This window comes from Marmota monax, unplaced genomic scaffold, assembly GCF_021218885.2.
Source record: "Marmota monax isolate L192 unplaced genomic scaffold, Marmota_monax_Labrador192_F-V1.1 WCK01_AAM20220418_F8-fsc00124, whole genome shotgun sequence".
Classification (NCBI taxonomy): domain Eukaryota; kingdom Metazoa; phylum Chordata; class Mammalia; order Rodentia; family Sciuridae; genus Marmota; species Marmota monax.
In genome coordinates this window covers 970293-993535 of record NW_026692505.1, presented here as the reverse complement: position 1 = coordinate 993535, position 23243 = coordinate 970293, and the positions used below count along the sequence as shown (strand labels likewise).

At 34.6% G+C, this 23243-nt stretch overlaps 1 pseudogene; it reads left to right on the top strand.

Moving 5' to 3' along the window:
• The window catches only part of LOC124093434 (lupus La protein-like), a 33667-nt pseudogene extending 10649 nt beyond the window's left edge, over window positions 1-23018 (top strand).
• Window positions 23019-23243: the final 225 nt, after the last annotated feature.

Here is a 23243-nt window from a genome sequence, read left to right as displayed (position 1 = left end):
TATGCACTTAAGTGCATGAGCCATCTGTGTATTAAAGAAAATCCATAATCTCGTGTACAATAAATGTTTAAGGAATTGATTGGCTAATAAGTCCTCAAACACTTACTGTTTTGGGGTTACATATTGTTTTGGTAAAATCCATATTTATTTATATTTTATGTATTTGACCAAACTATCTTAGTTAATGAACTTGTATTTTATATGCTAAGAATTCATAAAATTTCTAAAGATTTAAAACCACTGTAACTTTCTGTGACCACATCACCACTAGGGTTCCTCAAGCTTCTCTGAAGAAATTTATATTCTTATTCAACTAGTTTGCCTTACTCTTCCTTACTCTTAAAGCAATAGCACCACCATGTGTTAGATTTTTAAATGTTTCCTCATACTGGTAGAACTTGCTTTATATATAGATTTTAACATGCCAGTAACTCCTTTGCAGACTGTTGAAGTTTTGGACCCCTCTTCCGGTTAATGATTTCAAATGTATAAAACAAAATACATACCATTATAAAGGAAACTAGTTATATGAAAATACTGTTGTAGCCAAGGGTTCATAGATTCCAGTTAGAAAGCAATAATAAGAGACCAGAAACGTGAAATTATGCTTCCCTCAGAAACAAATCCTCTCATTCTAGTAATTTAAAAAAAAATCATTATTCCAGTTGAGTTTGCAGATAGACTTCAGGAATTACATAACGTTTTGGCTTCATCATGATATTTATATACTTTAAAAGAAGAGAAAGTTTATTGAAGACAGAGTTTCTGTGCAATAAAAACCATTTATACAGTGAAAAAATGTTGGATTTTGTATCTTAAATACTTGAAATTTGGATAGTCTTGTCAGGAAGAAAAGATATACCACAGTGTACCTGAGAAAGTGGTATTGAAGAATTAGGGTTTAGCCAGCATACCTTTATTAGGCTTACAAAGTTGGGCTAACTGGACTATCCGATGCTGTTAATTCATTCCAGCGGGGTTAAGCTCAGTTCCAGCAGTTTCAGAATTCAGTTCTCTAGAGAACTAATGCGGTAGCTCTAAGTACCACTAGAGGGCACTGTAAAGATTCTGTTGCCAGTCAGGAGAGGGGAATTATGGAATAATAAACTAACTGGACAGTTAACATTGCAGATTGTGAGGAAATGGCAATAGAAAGGACTTACCAAGTATTTTAGTCTCTGCCATACACTGGGCACACGGAAGGATTGAGCTTCCCTGGCCCTCTTATAAGTGGGTGGGGCCAAATGATTGGGTCAGCAAGAGTGACATGAATCTCTTATAGCCTAAGCATTTAATTGTTGGTGTCACATCTTCCAGAGTTCTCTTTCCCTTTGACTGACAATATTCAATATTGTAATTATTTTGTCGGTCTGGGATCCTGAGTAACCAGAGTGGGCATAGACCTGCTGCTGACCCACAGTGGACATGTAGCATGATTAAGAAATAAATGTCCTCTTAAATTATAGGTATTTGGGAATTATTCATTACTATATCATGAACTAATCATTCAACAAACCTGTTTAAATTCACTGAAAGCCAGAAGAGGTCAAATTCAAGAATATCTAATCTGGCCATGTTTTCAGAATCCAAGAGTACCCAGTGCTATTTTATTTTGATATTCCACAGGCACTCTTCAGAATGCTTGATGTGTTTTAAAATGCAATTCATTGAGGAATTATTTTCACTATTCACTTACTCTTTGAGTTTTAATATGAGCTAGGCATACAAATAAACAAGAATCCATGCCTTCATGATGCTTACATTATAGTGGGTGAGACAAACAATAAACATGAACAAGTTATATATGTAGTATGTTAGAAGATAAGTGGTAAAGGGAAACTCAAAGAAGCAGAGAAGTAAGATAATTATCATTTGAGTGATTTATATACACATTAAAGTTTGAGAAGCTGTGCTTTGAATGGAATAATATTCCTTATAATGATTTTCTGCAGAATAATGAATGAGGTAATGGTCAAACTCTAAACCAGCAATTTTGGTTGGAGGGAAAGATCCTTGGTCAGTTTCTTGGAGATTTGGAGCCAAATGCTAACATTACGCAAGTACAAACTCACAATGGAATCACATTACTAAGAACTTTTCCTCTTATTCTTTAGGGGTATGTATAAATATGTGTGCCTGCATGTACATGTATATTGATGCGTGAAGAGGAAGGCAACTAACTTTGTTTAACAACAGACAAATAACCTAGTTTTAATATGCCTGTTAGGCATCATGTTGCAGCAGTGAAAATAAATCTTAGACTTCAAGTAAAGATACATCCAGAAAATTCCATTTGCAATTAATCAAATAAAATTAGTTTTTTTCCAGAAATGGTTGTATGACTTTTTTAATTAGGAGGAAAATAATTTTTTAAAGTTTTTATGCCTCTTAATGGTTAGTCATTATTGAGCCTCTCTTGCTGTTATCATACCTGGAACCCAACTGCACATCCTCTAAGCCTCAAATCTGATTCCAGTCATGCAAAATGTCCTTTCAGAGTTCTACCCTCTTTGCACTGACAGCACCTCACTTCAAACTCTGCCTTCTTTCTCTCACTTCCTACCTCAGCATTCTCCGATGATTTGCTGTGATTATCCATAGGTGCCTACTCAGCATTTAACATATATGCAAACTACAGGTGTTAATAACCCAACTCTTAGCAGGTAGAAGTAGGTAAATAAATAATTTTCTCCTATTTCCTTTGATGGACAGTTTTGATTTGAGTCCATGACAGTAACCAACTCAATAATACACCTTCTATTAACTTCTCCTAATTTCCTTTCCCAAACTCTTGATCTCTGGGATTATTTCCCAAATAAATTACCTGCATCCAAGTTCTTCTCTTAACCTGTGATTTCAAGGAAAAATAGACAAAGATACTTTCCCATCCAATGAGTTATATAAAAGGTCCCATAGGTCCATCAAGAGAAACATAATTGGAGAACTCTCTCTGGGTTTTGGTTCACATGGGCCACCACAGAGATATTAATTACCCAAACTCTTTAGTCCCTCGGAAATACTCATTTGCCATACCACCTCCTTTTGGGCAGTTACATTTACCAGGGCTGATAGCAGTATTAGCATTCAATTTCCCCTATGTACCTCTCACCTGTGGAAACCCAACCACCAGAAGAACAGTAGTTTCCATCATGGAACTGCCTTTATCTCTTTTATAAACTTGATGTACATCCACTTAACTCTCTATTCATGTTTCTTTCCCTGAAAGGATTCCCACTTACCTTCCTATCCTCTCCACTCCCCCAAGACAATCTCCTGGATAAGTTGAAGCTTTGGAAAACACAGAAAACCTTTTTGTCTTTTTAAAAATATTTTATTTATTTTTTTATCTGTAGTTGAACACAACATCTTTATTTTATTTATTTATGTTTATGTGATGCCGAGGATCGAACCCAGAGCCTCGCACTTTCGAGGCCAGCGCTTTACCACTGAGCCACAACCCAGCCCCCACCTTTTTGTCTTTCAACAATTGCTTTTCTCCTTATAAATAATCCCCAAGGAAAGGGTACACAAACGACCTTGGGAAGTTCAGAAAGAGAAAAATCTCACATTAATTAATATTGCAAAAAATTGTACATTAATTTTTATCTCAATTACATGTCACAAAGACTACCTGAAATAGATCTTATTATTCCCCATTAAAAATGAGCCAACTGTAGTTTAAAAAATTTAGTAATAAAGCTCAAATTTGAATCTAGCCCTTTTCATAATTAATACTATGTAATCAGTATGGACAGTTTCATTTTGATTCTTGACCTTCCATCTTGAATTTGTTTCCTTTATCAAGAGAAGAATCTTGATTATTCAGTGTTCTTCCATTTGTTAGTGGCATCTTTCTATCTACTTTGCTCTTAAGAATTTGCCAGGAATAGCGGTGCAGGCCTGTAATCCCAGTGATTTGGGAGGCTGAGGCAGGAGGATAGCAAGTTCAAAGCCAGCCTCACCAACTTAGTGAGGCTCTGAGCAACTTAGTAAGACCCTGTCTTGAAGTAAAAAAAGAGCTGAGGATATGGTTCAATATTTTAAGCATCCCTGGGTTTAATCCTCAGTACCAAAATAATAATAATAATAGTAATATTTCAAGAAATATACAATGTTGCTTTAGATCTATCTTAAAATAGCAATATAATGAGGAACTCTGGCCAGCCATGGAATTTTCTGCTGTTGCCACTTATTGCAGTTGTCAAAATAGAACCTGGATCCCTTTCGACAGCTGGAAGAAGATTCCCTATTGGCAGACTTTTTAGCAGCAAGACAAATATAATTTTACGAGCCTTCCAGATCTTCTCTGGGTTGGGATGGATTTAATGGCCAGAAGTAAGCACTACTGGCTAGTTGAACCCCCACCCCCACCCCAGCAGCAGTGGAATCAGATACTCCTAACCTTTCAGGCTGGCTCTGTTTTGCTGTGCTGAGAGGATCCCAGTGGGACTTTTGCTGGCTCTGAAGCTTCAAGTTATGTAGATAGGTTCTGGATGATCTCTATGGAGATAAGGACATGTATCCAGCTCAGGAACTTAGTGCCTTTTTTAGACCATTGCTTTACATTCCCCATGTTTTACACTGGTAGTGCAAACGTACACTGCTGTCATAAAAATTCATACGGAAGTACGTAGAGTAAAAGGGAAAGTGCTCCAAACCTCAAACACATTCCCCTCCTAACAAATAGGTATATATACTAGACACTTTCCTGTATATATTCTTTTTTAAAAAGTTTATTTTTTGGTGTAGATGGACATAACACAATGCATTTTATTTTTATGTGGTGCTGAGGATTGAACCTGGGTCCCGCCCATGCTAGGCAAGAACTCTACCGCTGAGCCACAATCCCAGGTCCATATATATTCTTTTTTTATTTTTTATTTTGGTACTAGGGACTGAACCCAGGGGTGCTCTACCGCTGAACTATATTCCAAGCTCTTTTTATTTTTTATTTTGGGATAGAGACTCACTAAATTGCCAAGTGCTGGCCTTGAATTTGTGATCCTTCTGCCTCTGGAGTTGCTGGTCATATTCTTATACACGTATACAGGTGTTTTTATTTTTTTAATACAAAATGGAATAAAATCCACATTAAGCACTTTTCATTTTAGAGTGTGAATTGGCTGGGGGATTGTTAATGTAGATTCTGGATTCTTAATCTCAACTGGAGATAGGTTGGCAATTCTTTTTTTTTTTTCTTTTCATATTTATGTTTCTTCATCTCTTTTACCTAATGTTTTCATGCCTTCTCCAAAACTTTGATTCTTTCCTCAAACTCTTACTGCTTCACTTGTAACCAGTGGCTTCACCAAGTAGTAGATATTTTCAGTTTTGAAAACTTCTTCATTTACTGCCTACTTCCCACTTTTAACTGTAAGCTCATCTCACATGCATTTTCTCCCAGACTTTCCCTCCTTTTCCTTGTCTTCCACTTGTACTCTTGTTGGATTAAGTACATTTTCTCCATAAAAAAAAATAGCATAGGCAAAGATTGAGTAAATGCCACAAACTTTAGAATGTTGCACTAAGTTGCTATGTAAATCAAGTCAACATCTTTACAACAAATCAAAACTCTAAGAAACTTTAGGAAAACAAAAGAACCTAATGAATATAAATATTTTAAATATTTAAAATTAGTCCTTAATTATTTTTTATTACTAATCATAAAATATTGCATATCTCTAATTGCTAAACCACACACCTCTGGTGACACATGTCCCAGATTACACAGGAAACCTGTCACCTGATAGAATCCAGTTGACAGATGACATATCTCAGATTTCCACCTCATCTAAATCCTTCATGTTGAGCCCTGTTGTTATGTTGCTTTTGACTTGCACACACCAAATTCTTATAATAGTTGGAATTTATTTTTAAGCTATTCCATTCTCTGTGGGTTTAATTTAATGCCAATTTTTTAATTTATATTTTGTAAAACAATATCTGATATTGATACTCTAGTACAAAGATTAAACATATTAACCTTTTTTGGTATCTGACTTTTTATTTTTCAAAACAATTTCTCTATTACTGTGTCATCAGATTCTATAAAATCCTGAAGGGCATTTCATTGATATTGTTTTAACTTCTATGGTAATATGGAAATTATTTCAGGTGGTTAGGGGACCACATTCTAATGTGCTCTAATGTTCCTCTATGATTTATAATGGTTTTTTTTAAATTTTTTTTTTTAATATTTATTTTCTAGTTTTCGGCTGACACAACATCTTTGTTTGTATGTGGTGCTGAGGATCGAACCCGGGCCACATGCATGCCAGGCAAGCGCGCTACTGCTTGAGCCACATCCCCAGCCCTTATAATGGTTTTAAATGTAAGGTTTTTAAAATTTATTTTTAGAGAAACTTTTTTTTTTATTAAACTACCTTTCTAACTCTTGGTTTTAATTAATTTCTAGGGTTTATTCCCTCATCAAAATTTATTAAATCTATCTATTCATGTCAGGATTCTGGCAGGAAACAAAAAGCATATTTAGAGAGTGCTACCAAAAAGAGTGTACTGAAGGAATAATTTACAGAGATGTAGGCAAAGTTAAAAGAAAATAATGAGGTATAGGGTCTGGTAGCAATTATATGCTTTTACCACCTTTAGGTCTAAAAGGGATATGGGGAAAAACTAGCATATGAGAGTTTACAGTATGGAAGTGAGGCTCCCTTATAAGAAATATGACCATAGAATTCTGCCAGTAACCAAATTGCATCAAGGTGAAGAGATGGGGAATAAATACACTAGCTCTCTGATATCTCTCTTAGGTTAAGCCAACAGAAACCAGAGCAAAGTAAATATTGTATGCATCTTGGTATAATGCAATATATAGCATTCCTTATTAAAGATTCTTGAATGTAAATTTTACCTTTATAATAAATATCTTTTTAAAATTTTTTATTTTTAGACTGAAAATCCATATGTATTTTCACATATATATTCCTACATATGTTTACATACATTCATATATATATGAATATACCCTAACAGCAACCAAATTCCTACTCATACATTTTAATTTACATAATTATAAACTATTATTAAAACAAACTGTAAACATCTATCTCAACATGTATGTTTTTACATATATATTCATATTTTTATTTCTATATATACATAAAAATGTTCAATCCCTAAACTAACCCTATTTTTTTCTATAAAAATCCTATACCTACCAATAAACCTCTGAGAAACCTCTATTCATATAAACCATAACATCTTACATGAATGTACCTATGTATTTGGGGATATAAGTTCATAAATTCACATAAAAACTCAAAGATATTTTATATATAAGCTCATTTTCATAGGTTTAACCCAGATTTCACACATAACAATATTGCTTACCTTAAAAAATCCATAGATAAAAGTATATATATAAATTTTGGTATATGATATTACCTCTATATTCATATTTATATTCATATATATTGATATATATGTTCCAAAGGCAACCCATCTCCTAAACCAAAGCTGTAACTCAGAACTAAACCTAATCCTATCAATAATCATGAGCCTTTTAAACAAAAATTATATTACTGAATATCCATATATATTTTCACATATATATTCTGTATATGTTTATATACATACACACACACACACACACACACACACACACCCTAATGGCAACCCAAATCCTACCCATAAATTTTCATATATATTCAGTTACATAATCATATCCTATATCTTACCAAAAGTGTAAATATCCATATCCATTTAAATATTTTCATGTGTATTTATATATATATATATTCACATTTGTATTCATATATATGAATAAAAGTGTTCTAACCCAATATTATTGTGTTGTGGTCTATGTGATTCTTGAAATTGAGAAGGGTTTGTTTGATGTACGTGGATGCTATGTAGATGTTTAGGGCATAAATATTTAAGATTGTTCCGTCTTGTTGATGTATATTATTCCCTTAAGCAGTATAAAATGTTCTTCTTTATCCCTAGTGGTTAACTTTGGCTTGAAGTCCACTTCATCAGATATGAGGATAGAAACCCCTACTTGTTTATGCAATCCATGTGAGTGATGGTTTTTCCCAAACTTTCACCTTCAGTCTGTGAATGTCTTTGCCTATGAGGTGAGTCACTTGGAGACAGCATATTGTTGGATCTTTTTTAAAAAAAATCCAATCTGCCAATCTATGTCTTTTGATTCATTAGTTTAGGCCATTAACATTAGGGTTATTATTGAGATGTGATCTGTGTTCCCAGTCATTTTGGTTTATTTCTAGTTTTTTTTTTTGAATTAGTTTCTCTTTGATTGACTATTATTCACTTAGTTGTAGTTCCTCTCTGTGGGTTTTCACTTTTTTTCACATTCCATCTTCACAGAACATTTTGTTGAGAATTTCTGAAGTATAGGCTTTCTGTTGCAAATTCTTTTAATATTTGTTTATCATGGAAGGTTTTTATTTCATCTTCAAATCTGAAGTTTAATTCTGCTGGATATAAAATTCTTGGTTGGCATCCATTTTCTTTCAGAGCTTGGTATATGTCATTTGCAGACCTCCTTGGTTTGAGGATCTGGGTTGAGAAATCAGCTGAGATCCATATTGGTTTCCCCCTATATGTGATCTGATGTTTTTCCCTCACGGCCTTTAAAATTCTATCCTTATTCTGTATGCTAGGCATTTTCATTATAATGTGCCTTGATGTGGGTCTGTTGCAATTTTGCACTTTTAGGGTCCTATAAGCCCCTTGTATTTGATTTTCCATTTCATTCTTTAGATTTGGGAAATTTTCTGTATTATTTCATTGAAAAAATTATGTATTCCTTTGGTTTGTATCTCCATGCCTTTATCTATCCTGATAAATCTTAAATTTGGTCTTTTCATGTTATCCCATATTTCTTGGAAGTTCTATTCTTAACACCTTCTCTCCATGTTCAACTCTATTTTCAAGATTGTATATTTTGTTTTCATTGCCTGAGGTTCTGTCTTTCAAGTGGTCCAGGCTGTTGGTGATGCTTTATTGAATTTTTAATTTGGTTTACTGTGCCCTTCATTTTGAGGATTTCTGCTTGTTTTTTTCCCCCCAGAATCTCTATCTCTTTATTGAAGTGATCTTTTGCTCCTGTATTTGCTTACAGGTATCTCTTAAATCACCCTTTACTTCGCAGATCAATTTAACTATGTATATCTTAAACTCCTTCTCCGACATTTCTTCTACTGTGGTGTTGATGGATTCTGTTATTGGAGTATCTTGGCTTGCTTGGGGCAATCTTCTCTCTTATTTTTTATATTGTTTATGTTTCTACCCATCTACCAGTATGGATGTGAGACAGTAGAGTTTCTACCTGTGGATTTATAGTATCCCTGAAGGTTTCCAGTTCCTCACTGTTTAGGGGTAGACAAATTTAAAAAATGACCAATGCAAACAATTTACAGCATTAAACCAAATGGTTCCTACTATGATTTCTACAATGTTAATTATCATAATAAACAGAAATGATAGGATCGGTTATTGCCTGTAATAAAACAGCAAGTTTGCAAAAGGATTTGTGTTTTCTTTCTTTTTTAAAAGATTCTTTTTTAGTTTAAATGGACACAGTACATTTTATTTATTTATTGTTATGTAGTACTGAGGATCATACCCAGTGCCTCACAAGTTCTATGGGAGTGCTCTGCCACTGAGCTACAAACCTAACCCTGGATTTGCATTTTCAAACAGTGGACAGGGAGAAAGTGATATAGGATGTGAAGATTATGAAGAAAGAGGAGAGAAGACAGAAGTAAAAGATTAAAGGAAGAGTGAAAGAGAATAATAGAGATTGGCTGTTAGCAGAAGAGAGAATCAAGGGAAACAGGTAGGAGAAAAAAATATATAAAGTAAAAGTTTTTTAATTAAAAATAAAAATAAAATGATACATCCCATTTATTGATTCTTGATTTTACTTTTTGCACTTTAGGAGTCTTGTTAAGGAATTCAGATCCTAGGCTGACATACCTAGGCTGACATGGTGAAGATTTGGGCCTGTTTTTTTTTTTTCTATTAGGCACAGGGTCTCAGTTCTAGTGCCTAAGTCTTTGATCTACTTTGAGTTGATTTTTGTGCAGGGTGAGAGATAGAGGTTTAATTTCATTTTGGTACATATAGATTTCCAGTTTTGCCATCACCATTTGTTGAAGAAACTATCTCCAGTGAATGTTTCTCCAGTGAATGTTTATGGCACCTTTGTCTAGTATGACATAACCATATTTATGTGGGTTTGTCTCTGTGTCCTCTATTCTGTACCATTGGTCTATAAGTTTGTTTCTGTTACTATAGCTCTATAGTGTAGCTTCTTCTCAGCAAAGGAAACAATCAATAATGTGAGGAGAGAGCCTATAGATTGGGAGAAAATCTTTACCACATGCACCTCTGATAAAGCATTAATCTCTAGGATATACAAAGAACTCAAAAAACTTAACACCAAAAAAAATAAATAACCCAATTAATAAATGGGCTAAAGAACTGAACAGACACTTCACAGAAGAAGAAATACAATCAATCAACAAATATATGAAAAAGCGTTCAACATCAAGATTTCATCTCACTCCTGTCAGAATGGCAATCATCAAGAATATAGGCAAGGGGCTGGGGTTGTGGTTCAGCAATAGAGCACTCACTTAGCATGTGTGAGGCCCTGGGTTTGATCCTCAGCACTACATAAAAATAAATAAATAAAATAAAGATATTGTGTCCAATTACAACTAAAAAATAAATATTAAAAAAAAAGAATACAGGCAACAATAAATGTTAGCAAGGATGTGGGAGAAAAGGTACATTCATGCATTGCTAGTGGGACTGCAAATTGGTGCAACCAGTATGAAAAGCCTCAGAAAAGTTAGAATGGAACTACCATTTGACCCAGCTATCCCACTCCTCGGTTTATACCCAAAGGACTTAAAATCAATATATTACAGTAATACAGCCACATCAATGTTTAGAACAGCTCAATTCACAATAGCTAAACTATGGAACCAACCAAGGTGTCCTTCAATAGATGAATGGGTAAAGAAAATGTAGTATATATACTCAATGGAATATTACTCAGCTTTAAAGATAGAAATTATGGCATTTGCCAGTAAATTGATGGAGTTGGAGAATAACATGCTAAGCAAAATAAGCCAATCCCAAAAAAACAAAGGTCGAATATTTTCTCTAATATGCAGATGCTAATTAACAATAAGGCAGAGGCCACTAGAGAATAGCATTACCTTAGATTAGGTAGAGGGAAGTAAAGAGAGAGGAGGGAAGGGGATAGAAAAGATGAATGAAACAGACATTATTACTGTGTGTGTGTGTGTGTGTGTGTGTGTGTGTGTGTGTATGTATGTGTGTATGACTGCATGACCAATATGATTCTATAACATGTATACTCAGAAAAATGAGAAATTATATCCCATCTATGTATGATATATCAAAGTGCATAAATGCATTCTACTGTCATGTAAAACTAAGTAAAACAAATTAAAAAATTAATAAAAATATATTCCATCAGAAAAAAATAAATAAAAGAATACAAAACAAAACTAAAATATACTAATCAAACATCCTACTTCACACACACACAAAAAAACTAATCCATGTAAAATAAGTGCCTTCAAAAATCCTAGAGATAAGAAGGAAAAAAATAAGAAAATGTATAAACGTCCACGTACCATTAAGGTCACAATTAAACAGTGAAAAATAATTTTTTTTTAATATTTATTTTTTAGTTTTCGGCAGACACAACATCTTTGTTTGTAGTGGTGCTGAGGATCGAACCCGGGCCGCACGCATGCCAGGCAAGCGCGCTACCGCTTGAGCCACATCCCCAGCCCAGTGAAAAAGAATTTTAAAAAAGAAAAGAAAAAAAAAATCTTGATTAAAAGTTGAAGCATTCTTTCTAGTGGAGTTCAAAATATTCTCAGCTTCTCTTCTTAGCAGTTTCAGGTGGGGTCTTCTGGAGGGTGATACTCCATTTTATGGATTACTGGAGTGAGAGAGGTCATCCTGTAGTTGGAGTTTCCTGGAGGCAGAGTTTAGGTTTAGGCAGGCTCCAGGCTCTTGGCTGAATGCTAATTGGTCTGGAGATTTGAAATGAGCACAGTTTCAGCAGCCAGTACTTGCTGGTCCACACTGTAAGATTCTATGCCAGGTATCTCCCTTCCCACTCCAGTCTACTTGCAGAACCTATTGGGAGAGATGTTTCTGACTGGCCTCTGGTTCAGTCTCCAGACAATTTCTCCCACCTCCACCTTTTCAGAAACATCTCTCCCAGCAGGGGATGGGAAGAGCCGAGTGGTTTCCAGGACCAGTTGTCCCCTGTATAAATCTCTTCCCACATGTGATTTTCTTCTGGTCACTTAAGTACATACTGTGTCGTGCAGCATCTGTTTACTGGGTCAGTATTTCAGGCCAAACTCGGTTTTGCCAGGAATCTGCTTTCTCCATTACCGTGCCCCCAACCCACCCACCCAAAGCTGCAAAATGATTCCTTCCTTTGTCCTCCAATGCTGCCTGGGGAGATGGTGGCTTCTTTCCCCACACACATGGAAATCTTGCAGTAAGTCCTTCAGGTTTTTGGGCAATATCCTTAGTATCTAAACACTCAGTACCAAGACACGCCTCAGGCCTCCCCAGAATGTGGGTTCCTTTAATTCCCTATCCCTCTACTATGCTCATGGAGGGACCCCTCTGGCTAGGATTTCTGGCCTGGCTCTGGCAGCAGCTGTGCTATTGGGGATTTTTTCCTTATTTTATTATATCCAACCTCCTATGTATGTACCTGGTCTGCATTGGGTGTCCAGTTTTAAGTTCCAGTAAAGTCCCCCTCCCTTTTTGTTTTGTTCACCCACTTTGCAGAGAAGCTACCTGTATGCTCTATTGGTTTCACACCATGGAGCTGCCAGGAACGCGACCTCCTCTATTTCACCATCTTGGATCTCTCTATAATTAATATCTTTTTACAAACCATATTTTTTTTAAAAAAAACTAATTGAAATTTGCAGGAATCAACTGTTCCTCTTTACCTGGGACTGTCCCAGGACTGACAGTCTTCCATTTCAAGAAACCTTGGTTCTGGGCAAAACAGGACAGCTGATTACTATGTTCTAAGTTTTACCAGTTATGCTCTCCATAATTCTAATACATCAGATTTTCGACTTTTTTGGGCGGGGGGGAGGGGGCAGTACTGGGGTTTGAACCCAGAGGTGCTCTACTGCTGAGCTACATTTCGAGTCTTTTTTTATTTTTTTGAGACAGCATCTCACTATGTCACCCAGACTGACCTTGAACTTTCAATCCTCATGCATCAGCCTCCCAAGAAACTGAGATTACAGGGTTGCACTACCACACACCTGGTCTCTTTACCAATATTTTAAAAGTAAAATCATAATAATAAATCAACATATGATACAATGACTGCAAAACAGATCAATACACGAATGCCAGTTTTTACACTAATAGGAATTCTAATTCAGTGGATATTTGTTATTATCTCATCATTTTTATTACTTCTTGCTGGAGATAGAACTTCTTGAACTTACCTAGAAAGTCAGAATTATTTCCTAAAGCAGATGAAGATGCAGATAAAATGTCTTGGCATCTTAGAAGATATTTTCACCAAGTATACTACTCAATTGGACAGATTCTTTTTGTAATTTATATTTTGTCTGTCACACGAGAAATTGTTCAAAACAGTAGTTCTACTCAATCAGATATATTTTAATTTTGAAACCTAACATTATTATCATTACAAAAAGATGCTTTATATTTATAATGTAGTTTAATATATCTTCTTTGTTATAATTTTTCTGAGTGTCTTTTTAAAATTTGTGGCTATATAATTTTTCTTTGGTTAGAGTGGTTTTCTCATTTTGCACCACCCCTACCCCTGAGCATTGCTTGTATTAAGCACTTTCTATCCCTGGTAAGTAGGCACCAAAACATTCTCATTTTAGGGGAACAAAGTGAACATCAAACATCTGGGTGGTTGATATCCTCCATCACTACTATAACTTTCTTCTGAGACAGGTATTTAATCTAAGGTTTTTAAAAAATGTTTAAAATTTATCCCTATCTTCATTTAGTATGAGAATTAAGTCAATAAATAGCTTCACATAGTATATAAATATCTCAACCATCTGGAGAAGATTTCAGCTGAGTACTCACATAGGGAGTTTTTTGTTCCTTCCAATTTATTATATTCTTATTCAACTTTGGAAATTCAGAATGATTGCCATGCCATTCTCCTTTTAATATATTTTTAAATGACACATAGTAATTTTATATATTTATGGATGCAGTGTGGCAATTTTTTATATTTTACTGGTACATTATAATTAGACATGATGGAGGAATTCATTGTTATTTATTCATACATGCACATGATATAACAATATAATTTGGCCAAATTCATTCCCTGGTATTTGCCCTTTCCCCCCCTGTTCTCTCCCTCTTGTCCATTTCCTCTTCCCTACTGATCGCCCTTCAATTTTCATGAACCTCTCCCCAATCCTTTCTGTACTGTGGCAGTCAGTTCAATACAAGCATACAATGTGTAGTGATCAGATAGGAGTAATTGACATATCTATCATCTCAGACATATAGCCATGCAATTCCTAAAGACAATAACAGTGTTTTACTACTGTTCTTCCCATACACATGGGGATAAGAGATAATATACTGGGAAATACACAATACCACTAGTTAAATATGATTGGTCTTCCTGACATGAGCTAAGGAGTTCCAGACTAGATTGTAAACTTTATGAGACTAGGCCTTCTTGTCTGTTTTACTCAGCCTGCTATCCCCAATGTCCTAGGAAAGTGCCTAGCACATAGTGGGTACTCAGTACTTGCTGAACAAATGAATGAAGTGGAAGACTTAGAAAATAATTCCATATGAAAAAACTTGAAAATTCAGCAATTAGAACATTGTATTCACAAAGCAGTTTTAAGTAAAACACATGCTGCTTCTAGTTGTAGCCTCAAATGTTAGGAATATCTTTCTCTTCACCTAGTTTTTGAGAAAGATCTAGATATGGTGGAAAAGTTGATATATTATTCTGAATCAATATGTTTACATTGAAGAGAGGAAATTTGTTTTTAGTTTTACCTAACTTAGTATTTAATTTTCCAACACACAGTATAGATTGTAAAAAGTTACTATAGACAAATTTCACAAACTTTATGGACTTTTGACTAGTTCAAACTATATTAAATTTCTTTCAATCTAGAAAGCACTTTCTAAGAATTATAGTATTCATGATTTTGGGGTATTTTATTTAATAATTATTCTTCATAATAAAGCTAGAAAATAAACAGTTGAGTTAATATATTAGGTTACAGATGTTTCCCATTTTTAAAATCAAAGTTAGAAACTTTTTTGAGATGAGATCATAACAAAAAGAGGCATTATTAGAATGAATAAAAAATGAACAATGAATATCTTTAGTAGACTTTTTCCAAGTTTACATTTCAATGGGAATGACATGAGGGATGCGAATTTTATGTCTCTCATGTCTTTAATTCTATAACAAATGTCCTTCCCTTTTTGGATGAGAAACTGGGCAATTTTATTTTTTCCCACATTTTTTTTATTGGTGCATTATAGTGGTACACAATGGTGGGATTCATTGTTACATATTTGTATATGCATGTAATATAACTACAATTTGACAAATATAATTCCCCAGTATTTCTCCTTTCCCTTTCCTCTTCCCTCCCACTGGTCCCTTTCCTTTATTCTGCTGATTTCCATTTGATTTTCATGGGTCGCCCCAGTTTTCTTTTCCTTTTCCCTTGCTAGCTCCCATATATGAGAGTCATATATATTTTGCTTAACGTACTGTCCTCAAGTTCCATCAATTTTCCTGCAAATGACATAATTTCACTTTACTTTATGCTGAGGAAAACTCCATTATGTGTGTCTGTCTACATATATATATTTACCACATTCTTTTTATCCATTCATATGTTAGACACCTAGACTGCTTCCATAGTGTGGCTATTGTTAATTGTGCTACTGTAAACATGGGTATGCATATATTGCTATAGTATGATGACTTTAATTCTTTAGGATAAATTCCAAGGAGTGGTATAGCTGGGTCATATGGCAGTTCCATGCCTATTTTTTTTTTAACCAGGGATTAAACCCATAGGTGCTTAACCACGAGCCACATTCTCCAGGACTGCCCAGGAAACTGGCTGGAACGTAGACTCCGGCCCCAGACCACACCCACCCACCCACCAGCAGACCCACACAGAACCCTGCCCACCCCACCTCCATCTTTGGACCGTGTAGCCATTACCATAGCCATCCCCATACAGTAGCCTACATCTTGGGACACAGATAGGGCCTGAAGGCAGCTGCATCTCAGAATAGTCAGTCCAAAGCCATTGAAAGGCCCACCCTTTCAGTCCCATCTCTGAAAGCAGTTGCATCTATGTTGGGACACCCCCATTGCTATCTTGAGTTAATTCCGCTATTGCCACCACCACCTTTAGTTGCAGGAGCATTTATCATGGGACACCAGCTGGGGTCCAGAAGCCCAACAACAAGGTGAGGTACAGGTAATCTGCAGGGACACTATAATATTATAGAGTAGAAACTGTAATACCTCAGATCTGCACTGCAAGAAAGGAAGACACATAGACAACAGGAAAATCAAGGGAGGAAAGTGTCCCAAACAAACTGAGATAATACAGTAATAGAATTCATGGACAGTGCAGTTGATAAAATTTCAGAGAAGGAGTTCAGAATGTACATAATTAAAATGATCTATGAATTAAAGAACAATATAAATGAGCAAATACAGGCAAAAATTGATCATTCCAACAAAGAAATAAGTGAGCAAATACAGGCAACCACTGATCACAACAAGAAAGAAATAAGGGAGCAAATACAGGTAGCAAAAGACTACTTCAAGAAGGTAATAGAGATTCTGGGAAAAAAATCAGAAATCCAGAAATGAAGGAAACAGTAAACAAAATTAAAAAAAAAAAATAGAAAGCATCACCAACAGACTAGATCACTTGGAAGATAGAACGTCAGATAATGAAGACAAAATATACAATCTTTAAAATAAAGTTGACCACACAGTGAAAATGGTAAGAAATCATGAACAGAATATCCAAGAATTATGGGATAACATCAAAAGACCAAATCTAAGATTTATTGGGATAGAGGAAGGCCTAGAGATTCAAACCAAAGGAATGCACAATCTCTTCAATGAAAAATATCTGAAAATTTCCCAACCATGAAGAATGAATTGGAAAATCAAATACAAGAGGCTTACAGGACACCAAATATACAAATTTACAACAGATCTACACCAAGACACATTATAATGAAAATGCCTAGCATACAGAATAAGAATTTTAAAAGCCATAAGAGAAAGGAATCAGATCACATATAGGGGGAAAACAATTAAGATCTCAGTAGATTTTTCAACCTAGACCCTCAAAGCCAGGCGATAATGGAACAACATATACCAAACTCTGAAAGAAAATGGATGCCAACCAAGATTCTTATGTCCAGAAAAATTAAGCTTTATATTTGATAATGAAATAAAGACCTTCCATAATAAACAAAAGTTAAAAGAATTTACAACCAGAAAGCCTGCACTACAGAACATCCTCAGCAAAATATTCCATGAGGAGAAAATGAAAAACAACAATGAAAATCAGCAAAAGGAGGTATTACACTAAAGGAAAAAGGAATCAAAAAAGAAAACAAGTCAAGTTAAATACCAAAAATAAACAAAAATGACAGGAAATACAAATCATGTCTCAATAATATTCCTGAATATGAATGGCCTAAACTCACCAGGCAAAAGACATAGACTGGAAAACTGGATTTAAAAACCAAAAGATCCAACAATATGCTGCCTTCAAGAGATTCATCTCATAGGAAAAGACATCCACAAACTGAAGGTGAAAGGTTGGGGAAAAAACATACCACTCACATGGACTGTGGAAACATGCAGGAGTTTCCATCCTCATATCAAATAAAGTAGACTTCAATCCAAAGTTAATTAAAAGGAATAAAGAAGGACATTTCATACTGCTTAAGGGAAACATACATCAACAAGACATAACAAGTGTAAATATATATGGCCCAAACAATGGAGCATCTACATTCATCAAACAAACTCAAGTTCAAGAGCCAAACAGACCAACACAATAATTCTGGGTGACTTTAACACACCTCTTTCACCACTGGATAGATCTTCCAAACAAAAGCTAAACAAAGAAACTATAGAACTCAATAATACAATCAATAACTTAGACTTTACTGACATACATAGAATATTTCATCTATCAACGAGTGAATACACTTTCTTCTCAGCAGCACATGGATCCTTCTCTAAAATAGACCATATATTATGCCACAAAGCAACTCTTTCTTAGCAAATACAAAAAAGTAGAGATACTACCCTGAATTCTATCAGATCAAAATGGAATAAAATTATAAATCAATGATAAAATAAAAATAGAAGCTACTCTAACACCTGTAGACTAAATAATATGCTACTGAAAAAGAAGAAAGTTCATTGCATTGAATTCATTCCTTAAAAAAAGAAAAAAGTCAACAAATAAATGACATAACATTACATCTCCAAGCCCTAGAAAAAAAGAACGAATCAACACCAAAAGCAGCAGAAGAAATAATTAAAATCAGAGTAAAATTAATGAAATTGGAAAAAAAGAAACAACTGAAAAAATTGAGAAAACAAAAAGTTGGTTCTTTGAAAAAAATAAATAAAATTGATAAACCCTTAGCCATACTAATTAAGAGAAGGAGAGAGATATTGATATGTTTTTGTATTTGATTTCCTCAAATTACTAACATCCATGATGGAAAAGGAAATATCAGGATGGACACTACAGAAATACAGAAGATAATTAGAAACCATTTTGAAAATTTATAGTCCAATAAAATAGAAAATATTGAAGGCATTGAAAAATTTCTTGAGTCATATGATTTGTCCAAACTGAATCAGGATGATATACACAAGTTAAACAGATCAGTTTCAAGTAATGAAATAGAAGATGTCATCAGAAGCCTACCAATCAAGAAAAGCCCAGGACCAGACAGATACACAGTTCTACAAGATATTCAAAGAAGAACTAATATCAATACTCCTCAAATTAATTCATGAAATAGAAAAAGAGGGAACACTTCCAAACTCATTCTATGAGGCCAATATCACCCTGATCCCAAAACCAGGCAAAGACCACATCAAAGAAAGAAAACTTCAGACCAATATCTCTAATGAACATAGATGCAAAAATTCTCAATGAAATCCTGGCAAATTGAATATGAATACAAAAACATATTAAAAAGATAGTACACCACAATCAAGTAGGGTTCATCCTGGGGTTGGCTCAATATACAGAAACAATATATGTAATTCATCACATCTATAGACTTAAAGATAAGAATCATATGATCATCACAATAGATGCAGAAAAACAGTTCAACAAACTACAGCACCCCTTAATGTTCAAAACACTAGAAAAATTAGGGATAACTGGAACATATCTCAACATTGTAAAAGTTATCTATATTAAGGCTCAGGCCAACATCATTCTAAATGGAGAAAAATTGAAAGCATTCTCTCTAAAAACTGGAACAAGACAGGGATGCCCAATTCACCAGTTCTATTTAACATAGTTCTTGAAACTCTAGCCAGAGCAATTAGATGAAAGAAATTAAAGGGATATGGATAGGAAAAGAAGAACTAAACTATCACTATTTGCCAACAATATGATTCTAAACCTAGAGGATCCAAAAAATTCTACCAAAAAACCTCTAGAACTAATAAGTGAATTCAGCAAAGTAGCAGTATATAAAAGCAACACACCAAAATCAAAGGCATTTCTGTACATCAGTGAAAAATTCTCTGAAAGAGAAATTAGGAAAACCACCCTGTTTACAATAGCCTCAAAAAAAAAATTGGGGAATCAACTTAATGAAAGAGGTGAAAGACCTCTACAACAAAAACTACAGAACACTAAAGAAAGAAATTAAAGAAGACCTTAGAAGATGGAAAGATCTTTCTTATTCTTGGATAGGCAGAATTAATATTGTCAAAATGACTATACTACCAAAAGCACTATACAGATTTAATGCAATCCCAATCAAAATCCCAATGACATTCCTCATAGAAATAGAAAAAGCAATCATAAAATTCATCTAGAAAAATAAGAGATCCAGAATAGCTAAAGCAATCTTTAGCAAAAAGAGTAAAGCAGGTGGCATCACTATACCAGACCTTAAACTATACTACAGAGCAATAGTAACAAAAATGGCATGGTAGTGGCACCAAAACAGGCTTGTAGACCAATGGTTCAGAACAGAAGACACAGAGTCAAACCCACATAAATACAGTTATCTCCTAATAGACAAAGATGTCAAAAACATATATTGGAGAAAAGATGGCCTCTTTAATAAATGGTGCTGGGAAAACTGGAAATCCTTATGCAGCAAAATGAAAGAAGCCCCTATCTCTCACCAAGCACCTGAGCCTAACAGAAGAAAAAGTAGGCCAAAATCTTCATCTTGACAGATTAAGCCCCGACTTCCTTAATAAGAAATAGAATAATAATTTTATTTCTCCTATAGCACAAGAAATAAAATCAAGAATCAATAAAGGGATTGATTCAAACTGAAAAGCTTATTCTCAGCAAAAGAAACAATCAGTGAGGCAAATAGAGAGCCTACAGAATGGAAGAAAATTTTTTACCACATGCACGTCAGATAGAGCACTAATCTCTAGGATATATAAAGAACTCAAAAAACTTAAGACCAAAAAACAAAAAACAAAAAAAAAAAAAAAAATGACCCAACCATAAATGGGCCAAGGAACTGAACAGACACTTCTCAGAATATGATATACAATCAACAAATATCTAAAAAAAACATTCAACATCTCTCTCACTAGATTAGAGAAATGCAAATCAAAACTACTCTAAGATTTCATCTCATTCCAGTCAGAATGGCAGCTATTAAGAATACAAATAATAAGTGTTGGCGAGGATGTGGGGGAAAAGGCATAGTCAGTCATACATTGCTGGTGGGACTGCAAAATTGGTGCAGCTAATACGAAAAGCAGTATGGACATTCCTTGGAAAACTTGGAATGGAACTACCATTTGACCCAGCTATCCCACTCCCTGGTTTATACCCAAAGGACTTTAAAAATAGTATACTGCAGTGATACAGCCACATCAATATTTACAGCAGCACAATTTACAAGAGCTAAATTGTGGAACCAACCTAGACAGTCTTCAGTAGATGAATGTTTAAAGAAACTGTGGTATATATACACAATGGAATATTACTCAGCATTAAATGAGAATAAAATCACGGAATTTGCAGGTAAATGGATGGAGTTGGAGAACATTATACTAAGTGAAGTAAGCCAATCCCCCAAAAACCAAAGGCCAAATGTTTTGCCTGATAAGTGGATGCTGACCCATAATGGGGATGGCGGGGGCGGGGAGCATGGGGATAGGAAAGATGGTGGAATGAGATAAACATCATTACCCTAAATACATGTATGAATATACAAATGCTGTGACTCTACTTTGTGAACAACCAGAGACATGAAAATTTGTGCTTTATATGTACTAAGAAATGAAATGCATTCTGCTGTCATGTATAACAAATTAGAGTAAATAAATAAATTTAAAAATAAGTTTTTGGAGTTCTTTATAAATTCTAGATATTAATCTTTTGTCAGAAGAGTAGCTAGAAAAGATTTTCTTCCATTCTGCGGGTTCTCTTTTCATTTCTTGTTTCCTTTGCTGTACAAAAACTTTTTAATTTGATGTCATTGCATTTATTAACTTTTGCCATTATTTCCTAGGTTTTAGTTGTCCTATTGAAAAAGTCATTTCGTGTGCTTATATGCTGCAGTGTTGACACTATGTTTTCTTCTAGGAGTTGCACAGAGAAACTGGGCCATTTTCAAAAAGAAGTAAAATAGTGAAAGTTGAAATCATTTGGGTTCAAGATTTAGTATAAAGCTGAGGAAATCAAGGCAGTATAGTATTGGAGTAAGGACAAACAGATTACTGGAACAGGACAGAGGTTTAGAGATAGAAATACACACACACACACACACACACACACACAGAATTAGCTGATATTCAAGGAAGGATCCATGGTAATTCAGTGAGTAAAAAGTGGAACAATAGCAAATGTATAAGCAAAAAGAAATCAATCTTGGAGTGAGTAGCCCAACTCGTGGTGCTGCAAAGTGGAGACATTTTGTCTTGTTAGTGAGCCTGTGGAGTCTTGGTAATGGACCTTAAAGATAGCTACAGTGGCTGAAAATTGCTGCTCTGGAGACCAAAATCTGTCATCAAATTGAGATTAAACCATCAAACAGCAGACTTTAATGTAAAAGTAGAAGCATTAAGCAAATTTAAGGCAGAACTCATGGAAATCAGTGAAGACAAAACTAAATCAGAAGATCTCTAAGCAAATCCCTCCCAGTTGTGACAGATGAGAATAAATATTATGCAAAAATTGTTTATATTAAAGGCTTCCCAAACGACACAACCCTTGGTGACATTAAAAGAATGGCTAAAAGATAAAGGTTAAGTACTAAATATTCTGATAAGAAGAACATTGAACAAAGCAGTTAAGGGCTCAATATTTGCTGGTTGATAGCACTGATCTGCTAAGAAGTTTATAGAGATCCCTAGCCAAAAGTACAAAAATATAGATCTGCTAATAGTTTTTAAGGAAGATTACTTTTCAAAAAAAATGAAGAAAGTAAGCAAAACAAAGTGGAAGCTAAGTTAAGAGCTAAACAAGAGCAAGGAAAAAAAAACAATACTTAGCAGAAGATGCTGAAATGAAATCTCTAGAAGAAAAGATTGGATGCTTGCTGAAATTTTTGATTGATTTAGATGATCAGACCTGCAGAGAAAATTGAACATCCTTTTCTCACATCATGGTGAAATAAAATGGATAGACTTTGTCAGAGAAGCAAAAAAGGGAATTTTTCTCTTTAAAGAAAAAACTAAGGTCTTGAGCAACTAATTAAAAAAAGAAAGAAAGGAAGGAAGGAAGGAAGGAAGGAAGGAAGGAAGGAAGGACTAAGGAAGCACAGGATAAAGCCAAAGATGCAAACAATGGTAATCTACAATTAAGGAACAAAGAAGTGACTTGGAAAGTACTAGAGAGGTGAGAAAAGCAGCTTTGAAAAAATATCATAGAAGACCAACAGAACCCCTAAACAAA